At 43.6% G+C, this 18,944-nt stretch overlaps 1 protein-coding gene across 4 annotated transcripts in view; it reads right to left on the bottom strand.

Moving 5' to 3' along the window:
• The window catches only part of LOC149263406 (tropomyosin), a 166,468-nt gene that overhangs the window by 26,884 nt on the left and 120,640 nt on the right, over positions 1 to 18,944 (bottom strand). The window lies entirely within an intron of this gene.

Below are 18,944 nucleotides of genomic sequence, written 5' to 3'. Positions count from 1 at the left end.
TGTAACTCCCCTCAATTAATGCATATGTTACTCTCTCTCACTTAATGGATACGTTACACTCTCTCTTACGCACTCATTAAAAGCATGGTATATTCCTCTTACACACTCATTAAAGCATGTCATAAAACATTCCTCCTATGCACTCTTTAATGAATATGTTACATTCTCTCCTTTATGGCATAATTTATTAAGGCATGTGTACCTCCTTAATGGCATGAGTTACAAAGGCATGTGTACCTCCCTAAATGGCATATGTAACTCCTCCTCAAGGCATGTGTATTGCTCCTTCTTTATCACTAGATTTTGTTGCCCCTCCTATATATATGTATCTCATATCATCTCATTCTCACTACTTATGCATTGTGAAAGAACAATTTGAACTTGACAGAGTGAGAGTTGGAGAGACTTGAAGAAGATTTTGAGAGAGAGAGAGACTTGGAAAGTAAGAGCAAAACTTGAAGGTTGATTCAGTGTTTGCATACGCTGCTACTACCAGTGATCTTCATGCTACAACTTGTTCAGATTTGGGTGAACTTACTCATTCTCTTGATCTCTCATTGTACATTGTATCTCTGTTGCACAATTAATATCTAATAGAAGAAGAATTTGGTTGGGTTTCTCCTTGTGGGTTTTACCTAGTCATTGAACCTAAATTCTTTGTGTCTTATCTTGTTCTTGGTTGTCTTCAATTGTTCACTGGGTTTATGTTCTATCTACAATTGCTTAACTAATATTGCAGCAAAAAGAAGTTTTGGAATAAGTAATTGTTAGAACATAGAACATCAGAATTTCAACAGTGTGAAGTATTGGTTGTGCCCCTAACAATAAGTATAGTCCACTATGATGCATTTATGGTTTTCGCTACCTAATAATTGTTGATTTAAACTTGATCTTGAGGAGGTTTTGTCAGGTGGTTCACATCATAGCAGCAGAGGCTTCTTGAGGTGATTACCCCACCTCCTCAACAAAGAAACAGAGGTTGTACTATTAGTGCAGAGAGAGAGAGAGAGAGAGAGAGACTTTGATGTTGATTTTTAATGTACCTTGGACAAGTGGTTTCCCATGGGTTAGTCTCTACCTAGGGAAAAGTGTCCAAAATAATTCTTTTCCTAAGTGTGACTTTATAAAGTGAAAATGATTTTATAAGTGGTAAAGTCAATGTTAAATTATAAATTGAAAAGTGACTTTAGACATAAAGTACAGTGTGGGTACTTTATTTAATGGATGAGTTAAAAAATAGAAAGTGAGAATTAAATGCACATTTATTCTCATCCCTTGATCTAAATGAATCTGAGCCATTAGATCTTAGGGTTGCTCAAAAGTCATTTACGGAAACAAAAGGGGAAAATAAAAGAGAGACTACATTCATTCTTCATGAGCAAATTGGAGAAAGGAGGCTGAGAGCTAGAGAAAGTTTAGAAGGAGAAATTTGTTGCAGCAAGCTGAAGGAGTGATTTCTGGGCAAAAATGGGCACGCCGCATGGAAAGCGAGGCATAGAAAATAGCAAAACGTATAATATGAACAACATTTAATGCTATGATCTGCACGTCGTTTGAGAGAAGTTTTTGAGATATAATTAAAATAATAATAAAATCCATACAGTACATATTTTCAACTTCAAGTGGGCATGGTTTTCAAGGAGTTTTGGGCTAAAGAAATAAGTTGTATTTTGCTATTTTGTTTTGTCTGCAAAAGAATTTTTCCAAAACTTGAAGGATAAATAAATTTGAAGAGCTCTCTAATAGGTTTTCCCCAAAGAAGATTGAAGGAGTTTTGCCTAGGTCTAAGTTGACCAAAAATCTATGTGTATTTTTATGTGTGTTGCTGGTCTGTTTATGTCCATATTTATTTTCAACATGTGTTGATAGTCCCATGTGTTTTAATCTGAAAATTTCATTTCCAGAATTCTATATGTTGAATGTATGTTTATGGGAAAGGGCATTTAACTAAACAGAAGTGATAAGGTGAAATTAAAACCAGGTTGGGATTCCAGGAAACTTTTTTAGTCATCAAATTTCAACATGGTATCAGAGCTACAGACTGACAACTACAGTTTGAACAACAGAGTATTTTGGGACCGCAAACAGTTGTTTGGACAACAAACTAAATTTTTGGACAACAACCTAATATTTTGGGACAGCAAGGTGAAATTTCACATAGACTGAACTTTTGGGACAGTAAGGTGTGCTGGAAAGTTCATTTCTCCATTTTCTTGGTTTTGTAAATTTTGGACAGCAGTCATGGCCATGTTCTCAAGGATAGAGGACAGATTGGATGGGATATCCAACTATGTTGTTTGGAAGGACAAAAATCAGACAGTGTTTGAAGAGACAACAGTTTGGAACATAGTGTAGCAAGTGGTTGTACCTCCTACTGTTGCAGATGAACTTGTTGAATTCACAAAAAATAATGCAAAGGCAAAAAGGATTTTGGTGGACAATCTGAAGGATCATGTGGTTCCTCCGGTGAGAGGAAACACATATGCATATCAGATGTGGATGGCTCTAACCACTCTCTATCAGAGTACCAATGAGAGCAGGAAGATGGTACTCAAAGATGAAGAACATCAGGATGACAAAGGCTGAAAGTGTAGTTCATTATCTTGGCAGGGTCAAACAGGTTCGTGATGATTTGAATGTGATTGGTGAGGCAGTTGCACCCATAGAGTATGTCAAGATAGTTGTAGCGGGACTTCCTATGTCTTGGGAGGTCTTTGGAGATGTTGTTACCTCTAGGGAGAATCTTCCCAATTGGGACAGATTCTGGGATGATTGTGTTCAGCATGAGATACGGAAGACTAGCAGTGGTGGGGTGAAGATAGCAGATGAGGAGGATGTAGCCTTGACAGCCAGGGGGAAGAACAAAGGGAAAGCCAAGAAAGGGGCCTCATGAGATGGGGCTAAGGGAAAAGAGGAGAAGAAGAAGAAAGATACAGATATGTCCAAAGTCAAATGTTGGGCATGTCAGAAGATGGGGCACTATGCTGCTACGTGTCCTAAGAGGAAGAACAAGGGGAAGAAGGGTACTGCAACTTCAGCAGAGGTGGAGAAGTTTGCTTCACAGTTTGACCAGGACGTTGCATTTACTACTTCTACATCTAGTAGGAGTACATCATCCAATGTGTGGTACATAGATAGTGGGGCTTCCCGCCATATGACAGGTGCACGGGAGTTCTTTTCAGAGCTTGCAGAGAGGGCACTTGATATTGAGATTGTACTAGGAGATGACCGCACTATGAGAGTTGTTGGTGTGGGGACTGTGACCTTTGAGAGGGAGTCTTTGCCTCCTTTGAAGATCATGGATGTTTTGCATGTTCCGGGGATGAAGAAGAACTTTATTTCAGTGTCTGTTATGGAGGAGAAGGGGTTTGACGTCACTTTCTCAAGAGGGCAGGTATTGATGCATCCCATGGGAGCTTCCATCACTTCGGCCAAAGTGATTGGAGTCCGGTCTAGGAAATTATACAGGTTCAGTTTTCAGTCAGCAGGAGCATTGGTGAGTAGCACATCTAGTAGCACTCACACTAGTACCACCAGCAGTAGAGACTTGTGCGAGTTATGGCACCGAAGGATGACACATATGCATCATGGAGCTTTGAGAGTATTGAGGGAAATCGCTACTGGAGTTCCTGATTTCAGTGTCGAGCATTATGAGGTCTGCAGAGGGTGTGCTTTGGGAAAGTACACCAAGTTACCATTCCCAGTGAGCGACAACAGATCTACAAGTATACTAGACTTGATTCATACTGATGTTAGTGGTCGTATGTCTCATGTGTCTTTGGGTGGTTATGAGTATTATGTTATATTCATTGATGACTACTCTAGGAGGACTTGGATATATTTCCTGAAGACCAAGGGTGAGGTCTTCAGTCGCTTTAAAGAGTTCAAAGCTCTTGTGGAAAAGCAGACAGGTAGGAAGATTCAGGTCTTGAGGTCAGACAATGGTGGTGAGTACACCGATGGTGGGTTTTCTGACTTCTGTGCACAGGAGGGCATTAGGAGAGAGTTCACGATTCCTTACAACCCCCAGCAGAATGGGGTGTCTGAAAGGAAGAATAGAGCTATTGTTGGGGCTGCTAGAGCGATGATTCATGATCAGGGGTTACCTTTATTTTTGTGGGCTGAGGCCTGCAATATTGTTGTTTATCTTCAGAACAGGAGTCCTCACAGAGTATTGGGGAATATGACTCCAGAGGAGGCTTTCACTAGAGAGAAGCCTCATGTGGGACATCTTTGTATCTTTGGATGTCTCACATATTCTTATATCCCCAAGGAGCAGAGGACGAAGCTGGAACCCATGGCAGAGAAGGGTATCTTTATGGGTTACAGCGAGACTTCGAAGGCCTATCGGATCTTCATTACTTCTAAATGGAGAGTGGTGATTAGGAGGGATGTGAACTTCAAGGAGGAGAAGGCCTATCAAAGATCACGGGAGTATGATGAGAGAGAATCACAAACTTCTCCTCAGCAGGGAGGTCAGGTACAGGGAGGGTTCTGGATCGACTGGTACAGGAGGTACTTCAGTGTCAGTGACATCTAGGGCACCAGTGGCGAGTTCACTGAGCACTTCTTTAGGGAGTCCACTGGTACAGAGTTCACATGGCACTTCAGCTGACACAGGCACAGGTGCCAGTACAGGTTCTTCGAGGACAGGTGTTGGTACAGGCACACCAGGGTCAGTTGGCAGACCTTCAGGTTCACCAGACTGGGGGGCAGAGGATGAGGTTCCCTATGGGGAAGCTTCTTCAGGGAAGAGGAGGCCCAAGTGGCTTCAAGACACCTTGAAGGAAGCAGAGTCTGTTGGTCCTCCGAAGAGGGTGAACAGGGAGAGTGTGCCACCTGAGCGGTTTTGCAGTTATGTAGCCAAGGCTACCAGCATTGTTGACTCTGAGCCTACTAGCTATGAGGAGGCTGCCAACCAGGAGGTATGGAGAGAGGCTATGGTGGAGGAGTATGCCTCTATCATTAAGAACAATGTCTGGGAAGTGGTACCTAGGCCTGAGGGAAAGTCAGTTGTGACTTCCAGGTGGCTCTACAAGATCATGCATGTTGCGCATGGCAGCATTGAGAAGTTCAAGGCGAGGTTTGTGGCTAGAGGGTTCTCACAGATAGAGGGACTTGACTATGATGAGACCTTCACTCTTGTAGCTCAGTACACTTCTATACGGTCCCTTATTTCTATTGCTGCAAAAATGGGTTGGCAGATCCCTCAGATGGATGTGAAGACTGCATTTCTGAATGGCGTTATAGAGGAGGAGGTGTATGTTGAGCAACAACAAGGCTTTGAGGTACTTGGGCAGGAGACCCATGTATGCCAGTTGAGGCGAGCACTCTACGGACTTAAGCAAGCTCCGAGAGCTTGGTATTCGAGGATTGATACTTATTTGCAGTAGATGGGTTTCACAAAGAGTGATGCAGATCCAAACCTATACTACATTGTTGTAGGGGATGATCTACTCATTCTTGTGTTGTATGTTGATGACTTATTCATTATTGGGGCAAAGAGACTGATTAGTGGTTGCAAGGAGGATCTTGCTATGGAGTTCGAGATGAAGGACATTGGGCTAATGCATTACTTTTCGGGGCTTGAGGTGTGGCAGGAGGAGGGGCATATCTTTTTGGGGCAAGAGCAGTATGTTGTGGATGTGTTGAGTAGATTTTACATTGCAGACTGTAGAACCATGTCTACACCTCTGATCACCAACTAGAAGAAGCTTCATGCTTCAGATTCTAGTTTGGTGGATCCCACATTGTATAGGCAGCTTATTGGGTCCTTGATGTATCTAGTCAACACTAGGCCAGATATATGCTTTACAGTGAACACACTTAGCCAATTCATGGTTGAGCCCAGGAAGGTGCACTGGGTAGCTGCAAAGCACATTCTTGGCTACGTGTAAGGGACTATTGATTATGGTCTGGATTATAGGCAGGGAGATGGAGTGAGGTTGGCAGGTTACACAGATGCAAATTGGGCTAGCTGTGTTTCTGACAAGAAAAGCACTTCAGGGTGTTGCTTCAGATTGGGTTCGGCAGTTCTGCCATGGTTCAGTCGAAAGAAAAAGTTAGTTGTTTTGAGCTCTTCTGAGGTTGAGTATATGGCTGCTAGCCAAGCTAGTTGTGAGGCCATTTGGCTTCGCAAGTTGTTGTATGGCCTATTTGATTAGGAGTTGAGACCGATGGTTATTCATTGTGATAATCAAAGTTGCATTAAACTCACGAAGAATCCAGTGTTTCATGACAGGTCAAAACACATTGACATCAGATATCATCTCATCAGGGTCTATGTTCAGAAGGGGCAGTGAAGCTGGAGTATATATCAACAGATGAGCAGTGGTCGATGTTCTCACGAAGTCCTTGCCAAGAGGCAAGCATGTCCATTTCAGGGGCAAGATGGGTGTGGTGAGAAACACTTTCCTCAATAAGAGGGAGTGTTGATTTTTAATGTACCTTGGACAACTGGTTTCCCATGGGTTAGTCTCTACCTAGGGAAAAGTGTCCAAAATAATTATTTTCCTAAGTGTGACTTTATAAAGTGAAAGTGACTTTATAAGTGGTAAAGTCAATGTTAAATTATAAAGTGAAAAGCGACTTTAGACATAAAGTACAATGTGAGTACTTTAGTTAAAAAATAGAAAGTGAGAATTAAATGCACATTTATTCTCATCCCTTGATCTAAATGAATCTGAGCCATTAGCTATTAGGGTTGCCCAAAATTCATTTAGGGAAACTGCCATGTCCCTTCTCAAACACATTAGTCACGGGGTGCAGCTACACATTTTTGGCATCATTTTTGGCTTAGGAGGAGGACCCCACATGTAGACTTAGGAACTATAGGGGAATTCGACTTTATTTTTGCAGCTAGTGGAATGTGGGGGCCACCCACATGAGTATTTCGAACTTGGCCATTCGATGAGCTTGGAGGGAATCGAATTAGTGGATGGAGGGGCCCACATGAGGCTAAGGGGGCCAACGGTGATAAAAGGAGAAGGAGCTCTCATTTTCGACCATCTTGAACATTTGCAAACAAACACACTTAGTACGCTCAGCTGCTTAGCAAGTCTACCGGTTGTTTAGCCACGAATCTCTCAAGCGGGAGATTCAACCTCTTCTTTGGGGGACCATCCGTGCCCGCCCTAGGGAGGCTGTTCCACAGGGATTTCGGAGAGTTCAACACAGTCACACACTTCAGCCAGCAACACAGAGCAGGGGACTGTGTATTTCCTGGGTAGCCAGAAACACGCAGGAGGAGTTAGAGCCAGCAGTGAGGTCCATAGCTTGCTGGGGGTTCCGGGAGCTGGGAAGACTGTTTGTTGAGACCATTTTCGCTAGGTTTTCCAGCCGGCTAGACCTGTGTATCAACAGTATGCATTTCTAGGCAGAGGGATTGCGCGAAGGCCTCAAGCAGCAATTTCGTGGTGCTTGGGAGAGCAGTCATCTTGGCCAAGAATCATCCGAGGAGCAAGGAGTTAGTTAGCATAGGTGAATCCAGCATTCCAGTGGTGTTTTCAGAGGGATTTGCAGGTTTTTTCCTGCAAGTCGAATTTGGCAGCAACAGCTAGGGAGAGGCTCCAAGGAGGCCGAAAATCCAAAGTCAAAACCAGAGAAATTTCCTTCTAGGTTTTTCTGGGTTTTGTCCAAGGAGTCTGGGGCTAAAAGGATATAATTTTCTGGGCAGTTTTTGGGCACATTCCAACAGGTCAAAGTTCAGCAGGGCAGCGGTTTACTGGGACAGCGCAGTGCAGAGTGGTGCAGCAACTGGGCAGCCTTCAACTCAGCTATTTCTCACCTGGGTTTTGTCAAGCTTGTCATTGAGACAAGCCCAGGTGCACCATTCCATTTTATATTGTACCTAGCTCTCTGATTTTATAATATATGGCTCAGCAGTTCCAGATTTACAGCATTTTCATGGATGTCTAATGCATGTTTTTATTTTTATGTTGTTGCACTATTTATTTGTTTAAATATCACTCATATTCCTACTTAGGAACATTACAGTGGTATCAGAGCCTAGTTCTTGGCTCAACTGTGGGGTTTGTTTCCTATGAGAGAAGAGGACCAGCGGAACATCACCTACCGTAGGCAGAGGTACAGGCACAGAGAAAGGGAGTTAGAAATTATGCCAGATACGAAGAAAAGAGGGAAAGCAGTGGCCAGAGAGGAGGAAATGGCAGACACCAAGAGTAGGGAGGATATGGCTTTCGATAGCCTCCTAAGGGCCTTGAGTGACTTGGCCAAGGGGCAGAAAGACATGCTGGAGGAGATCAAGTCATAGAACAGGGACAGGGCCACGCCTAGAGGGTTTCTATGTGGAGAAACTTTCGGGGCCTCTCAGCCTTTCGATCACCCCTCACCAGCAGCGCAGCGCCCTTCAGTTAGTGTGCCAACTCGGGCTACACTACCTTCTTTCATGCTAGTGGCACAAATCGAACCAGCAAGGGAGGAAGACACTCCTCAGATGGGGGATTACTTTAGAGAGTGGCAGGCGATGGACAAAGACTTCAAAGAAGCCCTCTCCTTCAGAGATTACTGCAAGCTCAAGCAGAGTGAGAGGAACAAGGGGTACGGAGGACAAGGGACCCAAAACTATGAGCTGCAGAGAACTATAGGGAGGATGTATTTCCCTACATTTGATGGCACTGCCAAGTGCACAACCAGGGCTTGGGTTGAAAAGATGGACACATACTTTCAACTCAACCAGATGACGGAGCAGGAAGCCATTAAGATGGCAGCGCTGCACTTGGAGGGGGAAGCCCATGACTGGTGGTTTCACAGCCTGACCACTTTGGGGCATGCCCAGATAGTTTCTTATGAGGACTTCACCCGAAGGGTGGTGGAGCGATTTGATCAAAGGGATCCGGAGGCATCTTTCAGGGCACTGACATAACTGCGCCAAACAGGCAACCCAAAGAAGTACTTCTCAGATTTTTTGCGTGTGTTAGTGATGGTCCCGTATCTGTCCGAGGCAAGGAGGGTATACACCTTCACTGAGGGCTTGCTTGAGACCCTGCGTGGACTGGTGAAGTCACGCAGACCTTCCACGCTACAGGAAGTGGTTGTCTTTACCAAAGATTTACGGGGGGCATCCGCAAGACCAGAGCGCCATTACCTGCACGAACCACTTTCCCACAAAAGGGGCATGAGACTAGACCCCCACCACAAAGGACCACACAGGGGAGGGACACGGAAGGACCTCAAAAGGAGGAAGTTGTGCTTCACATGCAGAGAGCCTCGGGCACCTGGCCATAGGTGCACTGCAGGTAAAGCACATTACATTGAGGTATTTTCTGATAGTGACTAGGAGGACGAGGTGGAGCAGGACTGTGGTGGGACAGATGGAGACAGTCCGGCAGACAAAGGGCCACCACCACCACCTCCACAAGGAGGGGCATCTCTTGCCCCATCAGGAGGATTCCTTGCTTCTTTATGCGAGATTCCTATGTTTTTGACACTCAAGATCAGAGGTATTGTACAGGGACAGAGGGTGTCAATGCTGGTGGACAGTGGGGCTACCCACAATTTCATAGATGCACAGCTGGACCAGAGGCGGGGCCTCACCACAACAGAGTTTGAGGGGTTCTCAGTCCTAGTGCCAGATCATCGTACCATCCAGTGTACCAGATATGTGCCCTCCTTGACAGTAGTTATGGGGAACTACTCGATGACAGGCCACTTCTTTGTGGTTGATGTGCCAGACGTCAACGTGGTAATGGGTGTCCAGTTGTTGTATTCCCTTGGGCGAGTCATGACGGATTGGAGGAAACCTGAGATGGAGTTCATTGGGCCAAATGGAAAATTGGTGGTCTTGAGAGGCATGCAAACTTATCCGTCTCAGACAATTTCGGCCCACAGGACGGAGGCAGATCTCCGGCATCGAGACATTGCATGGACAGTCGAGTTGAGGATCTCAGAGGCTGGGGGACAAGTGCAGCCACCACCCGCAAACATACAAGCTTTACTGGACAGGTATGCGGTAGTGTTCGGGGACATTCCACCAGGGCAGCCACCAGATAGAGGGTTTGAGCACACCATTGAGCTAGAGTCGGGTATACAGGCAGTTATCACTACTCCTTATAGGCACCCCAAAGCCTATAAGGATGAGATAGAGAAGTCCATCCAGGAGTTGTTGGCGTTGGGCCATATCAGGCCAAGTTCCAGTCCTTTCGCTTCTTCAGTAGTCTGGTGAAGAAGAAGGATGGAACCCTCCGGATGGGTATCGACTATCAAACCCTCAATCGGAAGACTCTTTTAAGAACCAGTACCCCATTCCCCACATTGATGAGCTGATGGATGAGCTTGGAGGAGTCAAGTACTTCTCTAAGATTGATCTGCGTTCAGGGTACCCACCAGATCAGAGTACGGAGTCAGGACATCCCAAAGACAGCTTTCTAGTGCCACTATGGGCACTTTGAGTTTTTGGTCATGCCATTTGGGCTGACTAATGCTCCAGCCACATTCCAGTATTGCATGAACCATATCTTTCGAGGACAGCTGAGGAGGTTTATGCTAGTGTTCTTCGATGATATGCTGATCTATAGCCGGACGTGGGAGGAGCACCTCCAACACTTAGAGGAGGTATTACGCATTCTGGAGGAGCAGCAGTTTTATGCCAAGCTCTCCAAGTGCGAGTTTGGATTGACAGAGATGCTTTATCTCGAGCACATCATTGAAGCAGATGAGGTGAAAGTTCATGAAAAGAATATTCAAGCCATCCGAGATTGGCCAGTACCCCGATATGTGACTATGCTGAGAGGCTTCTTGGGTATTTGCACTTATTATAGGAAGTTTGTCAAAGGGTTGTCTCAACTGGTAGCACCGTTGACTGACTTGACCAAGAAGGGGGCCTTCGCATGGACTGATGGAGCACAAGCCGCCTTTGATCGCCTCAAGGAGGTGATGAGCAGTTGCCCTGTTTTGGCACTCCCGGACTTTTCCCAGCCATTCACGGTGGAGTGTGATGCATCTGAAATAGGAGTTGGAGTCGTATTGTCATAGGAGGGGCATCCCATAAGCTCTCGAGAGTCAGAAGCTCCTACCGCATGAGTTGTCATATTCCATATATGACAAGGAGATGTTGGCCATTATGCATGCATTGGCCAAGTTCTGTCAGTACTTGGTGGGTAACTGGTTCCGAGTGAAGACTGGTCACAACAGTCTTCGACATTTCATGGGGCAACAAGGCCTCAACGATAGGCAACAGAGATGGGTCAGCAAGGTGTGGGCCTATGATTTTGACATTGAGTATGTGCGAGGGAAGCACAATGTGGTGGTCGATGCTCTATCCAAGAGACCAATTGGGTTATCTCTCCTAAGCATCTGCCAGGATTGGAAGGCCCAGTTGTTGGTGGAGTACTCCAAGGACAGGAGGGCATGCGAGGTACTGGATGGGACACATGCAGATGAGCATTACTGTGTAATGGATGAGGTTGTCTATTACAAGGGGTGCATTTACTTGGTGCCCAACTCACAGTTGAGGGAGAGGATACTCCAAGTAGCTCACGATTCACCACTGTCCGGACACCCAGTTCCAGAAGACTTACATGGCTGTTCAGAAGAGGTTCACATGGAAGGGCCTCAAGGAGGACGTGTTGCAGCATGTACGGGAGTGTGAGGCCTGCCAACGGAACAAGGGGGAACTAACTCACCCTGCAAGGCTACTACAGCCACTTCCCATTCCGGAGGGGAAATGGGAAAGTATTTCGATCGACTTCATCACTGGGCTCCCTGCGATACAGGGGAAGGATTGCATATATGTAGTGGTCGACAGGTTGACCAAATTTGCCCACTTCTTCGCCATCCCCACTAGGTACACGGCTGCACAGGTTGCCGAGTTGTTCTTCCGGGAGGTTTTCAGCTACATGGGCTCCCCAAGAACATTGTGAGTGACAGAGACAGCAAATTCATGGGTGGCTTTTGGTAGGAGCTCTTCAGGTTGGTTGGGACAGAGCTCACTCCTAGCACCAGTTATCACCCTCAGACGGACGGCCAAACGGAGAGAGTCAACCAGTGGTTGGAGGGGTACCTGAGGAATTATGTGACAGGTCAGCAAAGGACGTGGATTCAGTGGTTGCACTTAGGCGAGTACTGCTACAACACCACGCACCACATGTCTATCGGTATGACTCCTTTCCATGCCCTCTATGGATATGATGCACTAACTTTTGTTGATATTGTTTTTGGAGACAGTCGGGCCCCAAAGGCCAAAGACTGGGTCCAAGAGAGCCAAGATATCCTCAAGGCTCTCAAGGATAATTTAGTGACAGCCCAAAATCAGCAAAAACTATATGCAGACTGGCACAGGACAGAGAGGCACTTTGAGGAGGGGGACTTAGTATACCTTTGATTGCAGCCTTACAGACAGTCTACGCTGAAACAAAAGGGGGCCGAGAAGCTACAGCCACACTTCTATGGGCCCTACCGGGTGACTAGGCGGGTTGGGGAGGTGGCTTATGAGCTGGAGCTGCCTCCGGGGAGTAGAATCCATAATGTGTTTCATGTCTCATGCCTGAAGAAGGTGTTGGGACAACAGGTGATGGCAGCAGCTCATCTACCCCCATTGGATGATGAGGGCCATTTGGTGTTGGAACCAAAGGCCATTTTGGAGAACAAGTAGAGGAGATTGATGTGCAGGACCATCAGGGAGTTCTTGGTATGCTGGAAGAACTTGCCAGATGAGGATGCCACCTGGGAAGGTGAGCACATACTGGAGCACCCAACTTTGAGGTTGCATGAGAGCAAGCAACATTTGGGAGGGAAGAACTGTCATGTCCCTTCTCAAACACATTAGTCACGGGCTACAGCTACACATTTTTTGCATCATTTTTGGCTTAGGAGGAGGACCCCACATGTAAACTTAGGAACTATAGGGGAATTCGACTTTTTTTTGCAGCTAGTGGAATGTGGGGGCCACCCACATGAGTATTTCGAACTTGGCCATTCAAAGAGCTTGAAGGGAATCGAATTAGTGGATGGAGGGGCCCACACGAGGCTAAGGGGACCCAAGGTGATAAAAGGAGAAGGAGCTCTCATTTTCGACCATCTTGAACATTTGCAAACAAACACACTTAGTACGCTCAGCTACTTAGCGAGTCTACCGATTGTTTAGCCACGAATCTCTCAAGTGGGAGATTCAACCTCTTCTTCAGGGGATCATCCGTGCCCGCCCTAGGGGGGTTGTTCCACAGGGATTTCGGAGAGTTTAGCACAGTCAAACACTTCAGCCAGCAACACAGAGAAGAGGACTGTGTATTTCCTGGGCAGCTAGAAACACACAGGAGGAGTTAGAGCCAACAGTGAGGTCCATAGCTTGTTGGGAGTTCAGGGAGCTGGGAAGATTGTTTGTTGAGGGCATTTTCGTTGGGTTTTGCAGCCAGCTAGACCGATGTATCAACAGTACAAATTTTTGGGTAGAAGGATTGCGTAGAGGCCTCTAGCAGCAATTTCATGGTGCTTGGGAGAGCAATCATCTTGGCCAAGAATCATCCGGGGGGGAAGGAGTTAGTTAGCACAAGTGAATCAACATTTTAGTGGTGTTTTCAGAGGGATTTGCAGGTTGTTTCCTATGAGTCGAATTTAGTAGCAGCAGCTGGGGGGAGGCTCCAAGGAGGCCGAAAATCCAAATTCAAAACCAGAGAAATTCCCTTCTGGGATTTTCTGGGTTTTGTCCAAGGAGTCTGGGGCTGAAAAGATATAATTTTCTGGGCAGTTTTTGGGCACATTCCTGCAAGTCGAAGTTCAGCAGCACAGCGATTTACTAGGACGGCGCAGTGCAGCATGGTGCAACAACTGGGCAGCCTTCAGCTCAGCCTATTTCTCACCTGGGTTTTGTCAAGCTTGTCATTCAGACAAGCCCAGGTGCACCATTCCATTTTATATTGTACCTAACTCTCTGATTTTATAATATATGGCTCAACAGTTCTAGATTTACAGCGTTTTCATGGATGTCTAATGCATGTTTTTATTTTTATGCTGTTGTACTATTTATTTGTTTAAAATTTAAATATCACTCATATTCCTACTTGGGAACATTACAGAAACAATAGGGGGAAAGAAAAGAGAGACTACATTCATTCTTCATGAGCAGATTGGAGAAAGGAGGCTGAGAGCTGGAGAAAAGTTCTGAAGGAGAAATTTGGTGCAGCAAGCTGAAGTGATTTCTAGGCAAAGTTGGGCATGGAAATCGAGGCGTAGAGGACAGCAGAAGGTACAATACGAACAACATTTAATGTTACGAGATGCACGTCGTTCGAGAGAAGTTTTTGAGATATAATGAATTCAAAAAAAATGTATAGTATGGTTTGTATCTGTACAGTACATAATTTCAGCTTCAAGTGGGCACAGTTTTCAAGGAGTTTTGGGTTGAAGAGATAAGTTGTATTTTGTTGTTTTGTTTTGTCTGCAAATGTATTTTTTCTTAACTTGAAAGATAAATAAATTTGAAGAGCTCTCTAACAAGTTTCCCCGGAGAAGATTGAAGGGGTTTTGCTTGGGTCTAAGTTGACCAAAAATCTGTGTGTATTTTTATGTGTGTTGTTGGTTTGTTTATGTCCATATTTATTTTCAGCATGTGTTGACAGTCCCATGTGTTTTAATCTGAAAATTTCATTTCTAGAATTCTATATGTTGAATGCATGTTTATGGGAAAACGCATTTAACTGAATGGAAGTGATAAGGTGAAATTAAAACCGGGTTGGGATTACATGAAACCTTTTTAGTCATCAAATTTCAACATTTGATGGTGCAAGAATGCCTACCCATGTAGAGAGTTGGGTTATGTGATGCTTGTCACCCCAAGGGACCCCCAGATGCTGAAATGTTGAGCCGATGTTGCTTAGTGTTGTATATATTGATGATGTGCCCAATGGACCTAGGATGCCCCCAAGCTACCCTTGACATTGTTTGATAGGAATCACTTGATCCAGAGCCTAGATGATGATGGTCATCCTTGAGATGACAAGGGAGGGCTTGTACATCACCTTGGAGCCCCAAAGTTTGAGCTATTTAGTGCCACTTCACCCCTTTTCCTCCTTTTAAGGTGACGTACGCAAGCTCTAGGTTAATTTTAGTTAAAATTCCTTATTCTAGATGAGAACATTCAATTTAGCCGTCTTGAAGCAAGTCTCGCAAGAAGGGTGTAGAAAGAAGCCCACAAGAAGGAGGTTATGGCCTCATTAACGATACCTCCCGTGAGGTTCTAACGAGCCAGGTGTCTTCATTCCTACAAGGGATATCCACAAGAGAACTACAAGGTCACATGTTTTAACCTTAGGGGAAGGATCAAGCATTGCAAGCCAAGAGAGGGGGGTCATATCTTTATATCAACCAAGCTTATGCTTGGAGGTATATTTTAAAGATGCACTTCTAATCCTAGAATGATATGCAAGATATGAGTGATAGCTTAAAGTGAGATTAAATGGTTTCTAAGTACTTCAAGTTAAATTACTTGAGACAATGCTTATGATGTTCAAAATAAGAGCATAAGAGAAGTACTTAAAGGGCAATTATAGGAATAATCTCAACTAAAGCAAAGTGCCAATAAACCACTTGATTCAATTAAAGTGCTTCAAAACCAATTCAAGATTTATCCAATGAACTTGACAATGACACAAGTGCTCTAGATATATTAATAGATCCCTCACAACTTCATGTGCAAACTAGAAACGAAAGGAGAGAATGAACAATGCCAAAATTGAGACAAGAAAGTTCTCAACACAACAGAGATTGTTCAATTATAAAATTTGAGTGAAGTCACCCCTAAGACCGCAATATTGCTTATAATTAAAATTTCACTTTATGATGCCCACAAAATAGGATAAACTGATCTTATCAATTAGCAATCTCAACAATAAGAAGTGAAAGCAATCTTATATCACTTTAGCAACTAGAAAGAATGCTCTTTAACAAGAAAAATGCTCCAATGCTTCTTTAGCAAGATATACGTATGCAATACTAAGAGAAATTTAGAGCATTAGCGATCATTCAAGCTTCGTACCACAAGATATACAATTAGATTCATTTCTTTATAGCACAATTTCCTTAGATGTTAGAGAGCACTTATATGCAACACTGATATGCAAATGGAAACAAAACAATACCAATGATGGAAATGCAAAGAGTGACAAGCAAGACAATAATCATTTTTCTTCCACAACGATTAGCCCAGCAATAAGAAAACTTAGAGCAGCCCAGTTAAAATCATTTTGCCAATAACTTAAAATATGAGAAATGATGCTCCAAAGCCTTAAAGTGATTTCTTATGAATTTAAATGTCCCCTTTATCACTGCTATGATTTATATCAGAGTTATAGGAGCATATATCAGACCTTATAAATCATATGACAGTCCTCTAAAATCACTTAGAACACCATAAATGCAATGCCACAAACCTTTCTTATCACTTGAGATTTAATGTATGATGGTTAGAGACTTATGCCAATGTGTTTTAGAGCTTATTTAAAGTGTGTATTCAGAGATTTGACCACTGTTATGAGATGATTCAGATCTGAACATAAAACAGTGAGGATAATGGGGTTAGAGAGCAAACCCTTGGCCCTAAGGCCCTATGAGATGGCTAGTTGACCTCCGAAAATGCACTAGAGCTCCCTCAAATACCTCCAACACGAATAATTGGCTTTGACAAATAATGGATCAGCCCTTTTGTGACTGAAGCTAGGGCTTTTAGGGCTGAATGATGGACAAATGCGACCTCAAACCCTTGAATCCTCAATGACAAGTCTGCAAAACCAAATGTTAGCTTGGAAAATCAATGGATAAATGGCAAAATAATCTAGGAATCAACTTGAAACCCTTGCCAAACTTACCCTAGACCTGCAAAACAAATATTAGGGTCAAATATCAAGTGCCAAACTCAGAAATAGGCTCAAAAATGACTGCAGCTAGGGAAATAAAGGCATGTGTCTGCCTCAAGAAGGCCTCAAGGACCTGCAGCAAGGGAAGGAGTGTCATATCCCCATTTTTATTTTCCTCCATAGTACAGCCAAGGTGGATTTCCAAGGCAAGGAATGGCCAGATCATAGTAGCAGGTTTATGTCATCAGGGGTTCCAAGGGAGTTTTGAGGAGTTTTTATGGGATCTGATGGCATTCGCTTGGCATATTCCATCACCCGCACAATTTGCCTTTCGTTCCGTTGCATTCCGACAACTTTCAAAAATTGCATTATTATGGGGCCTAACTTAATTAATTATGCTCGAGGTGGTATTCCGGGAGGATTAATTGATGGAACACCTCAGTGTAATAGCTCGTTGGAACCGGAATGAGAATATCTATAAGATGGGATGTTGAGAAGTGGTTTTCAGCGGTCAGAAAGAGTATGGTGGCCGATTTACCATTTTCCCACAATAAAAAGAATATTTTAATTGGAATAAAAAGAGGGAAAAGTGCCCCATGATTAAAATAATAATAAAATAGGAGGTTCTAGAGGGGTCCATCATATTTATAAAAAGAGGAGGAGGTGGCCATTAGGGGACATCTTGGATTTGTGTTTTCTTCTTGTGGAGATTTTTGAGAACTCGGTTCTTTACTTCAGCAGTAGCCCCGGGACGGAAACCCTCAGGAGATTTTGGTGAGTGGATGGAAACCCACCTCAACTCCTTGGCAGATTCAGAAAAAATTCACAGGTGCAGTGATTGATTTCATATCAGTTTTGGGAGGGTCGGTTTCAACAGTGCAGCAGATCAGTTTTGGAAACTAGATTATCTATCTCAGTTATTTCAGTTATATCATCATGTACACTCTTTCAATTATTTATTATAATGAAAGTTGAGATTATTTATGCTCATTGTGTTATTGAATTGCATGCACCCTACTTGCTATATTTTACATGGTTATCTTCTGTTAATTGAATAAAATTTCATGGTGAAATTTTGGTTCAGTTAAATTTCTGCATAATTAGCAAAATATCCCATTTAGCATATTACAAGGAGGCCCTTTTTAGGGTTGCGGCTATCAATGTAAGCCCTCAAAAGGGTTGTCACTAGGGTAGGAGCCCTCACAAGGGCTATGACCAGCAGAAGGAAGCCCTTGGGGGTTGCATCTAGGCCTTAAAGGCTTAAAAATACTCATGGCCACCCTACAATTGAACTCAGCCCCCTGTAAACAAAAAATTTTAGCGAGAAAACGCTGCAAAATCACAGCAAAAGGCCTCCAAAGGCTAGCGGCTTCCTTCTTCTAGCTGGATGTTGAACAAATGTGACTTGGGAGGGCTAGATTTTACCCTCTAGGGCCTATATCAGCCTCCTTTTAAATGGATAGCTCAAAAAATATTTCTGCTTCAAATCCTTGAACTATCACCTGCACAAATGAAATAGAGAAAACCCAAGAGCCAAATATAGATAAAAATTTGAAATAAAATCCCAAAACCCCAACAATTATTTACAAAACTTCAAATATAAACAAGGGTTAGTGGAAAATTAATTTACAAATATTTACAATATTTACAAAATGAAATTTGCTCTCATTAGCATAAAAAACTTTATGGCACAAGTAAAATAATTTTGGAAATAATGAGAGAGAAAAAAATTTAAATTTTTGCAAATCCCCCTTGCATAATATTTTCGCTAGATCAAGACTTGGAGCCAAACAAGGGTGTGATCCCTTTACAGTCTGTGAACTTGGAGGCCAAGGGCTGGAGCAACCTGTAACTCAATGCACTTCAAATGATAGATTATTAAACAAAAGGGGTTTGATTCACACAATAGATCTATAAGCTTGGAGATACCTGCCAGACTTCACTAGATCTAGAGCATTTACTCTCACCCAACACCTAAGGCAAGATACCTGTACCAATAGATGTTCCTACTACTGGCAATTGAAATAATAATCAACAATATAATAGCTCAAAGCATATCAAATAAACATCCAACACGTACCACAGATCAGCAAATGAGATACACCTTGAATTGAACCCTAAAGACTTTATTAAGTGCAA

Source organism: Pinus tabuliformis, chromosome 6, assembly GCF_031772625.1.
Source record: "Pinus tabuliformis cultivar Carrire ecotype Pingquan chromosome 6, CPIR1, whole genome shotgun sequence".
NCBI classification, from domain to species: Eukaryota; Viridiplantae; Streptophyta; class Pinopsida; order Pinales; family Pinaceae; genus Pinus; species Pinus tabuliformis.
The sequence above is the reverse complement of the archived record's forward strand: the minus strand, read 5'-3'. Positions and strand labels throughout refer to the sequence as shown.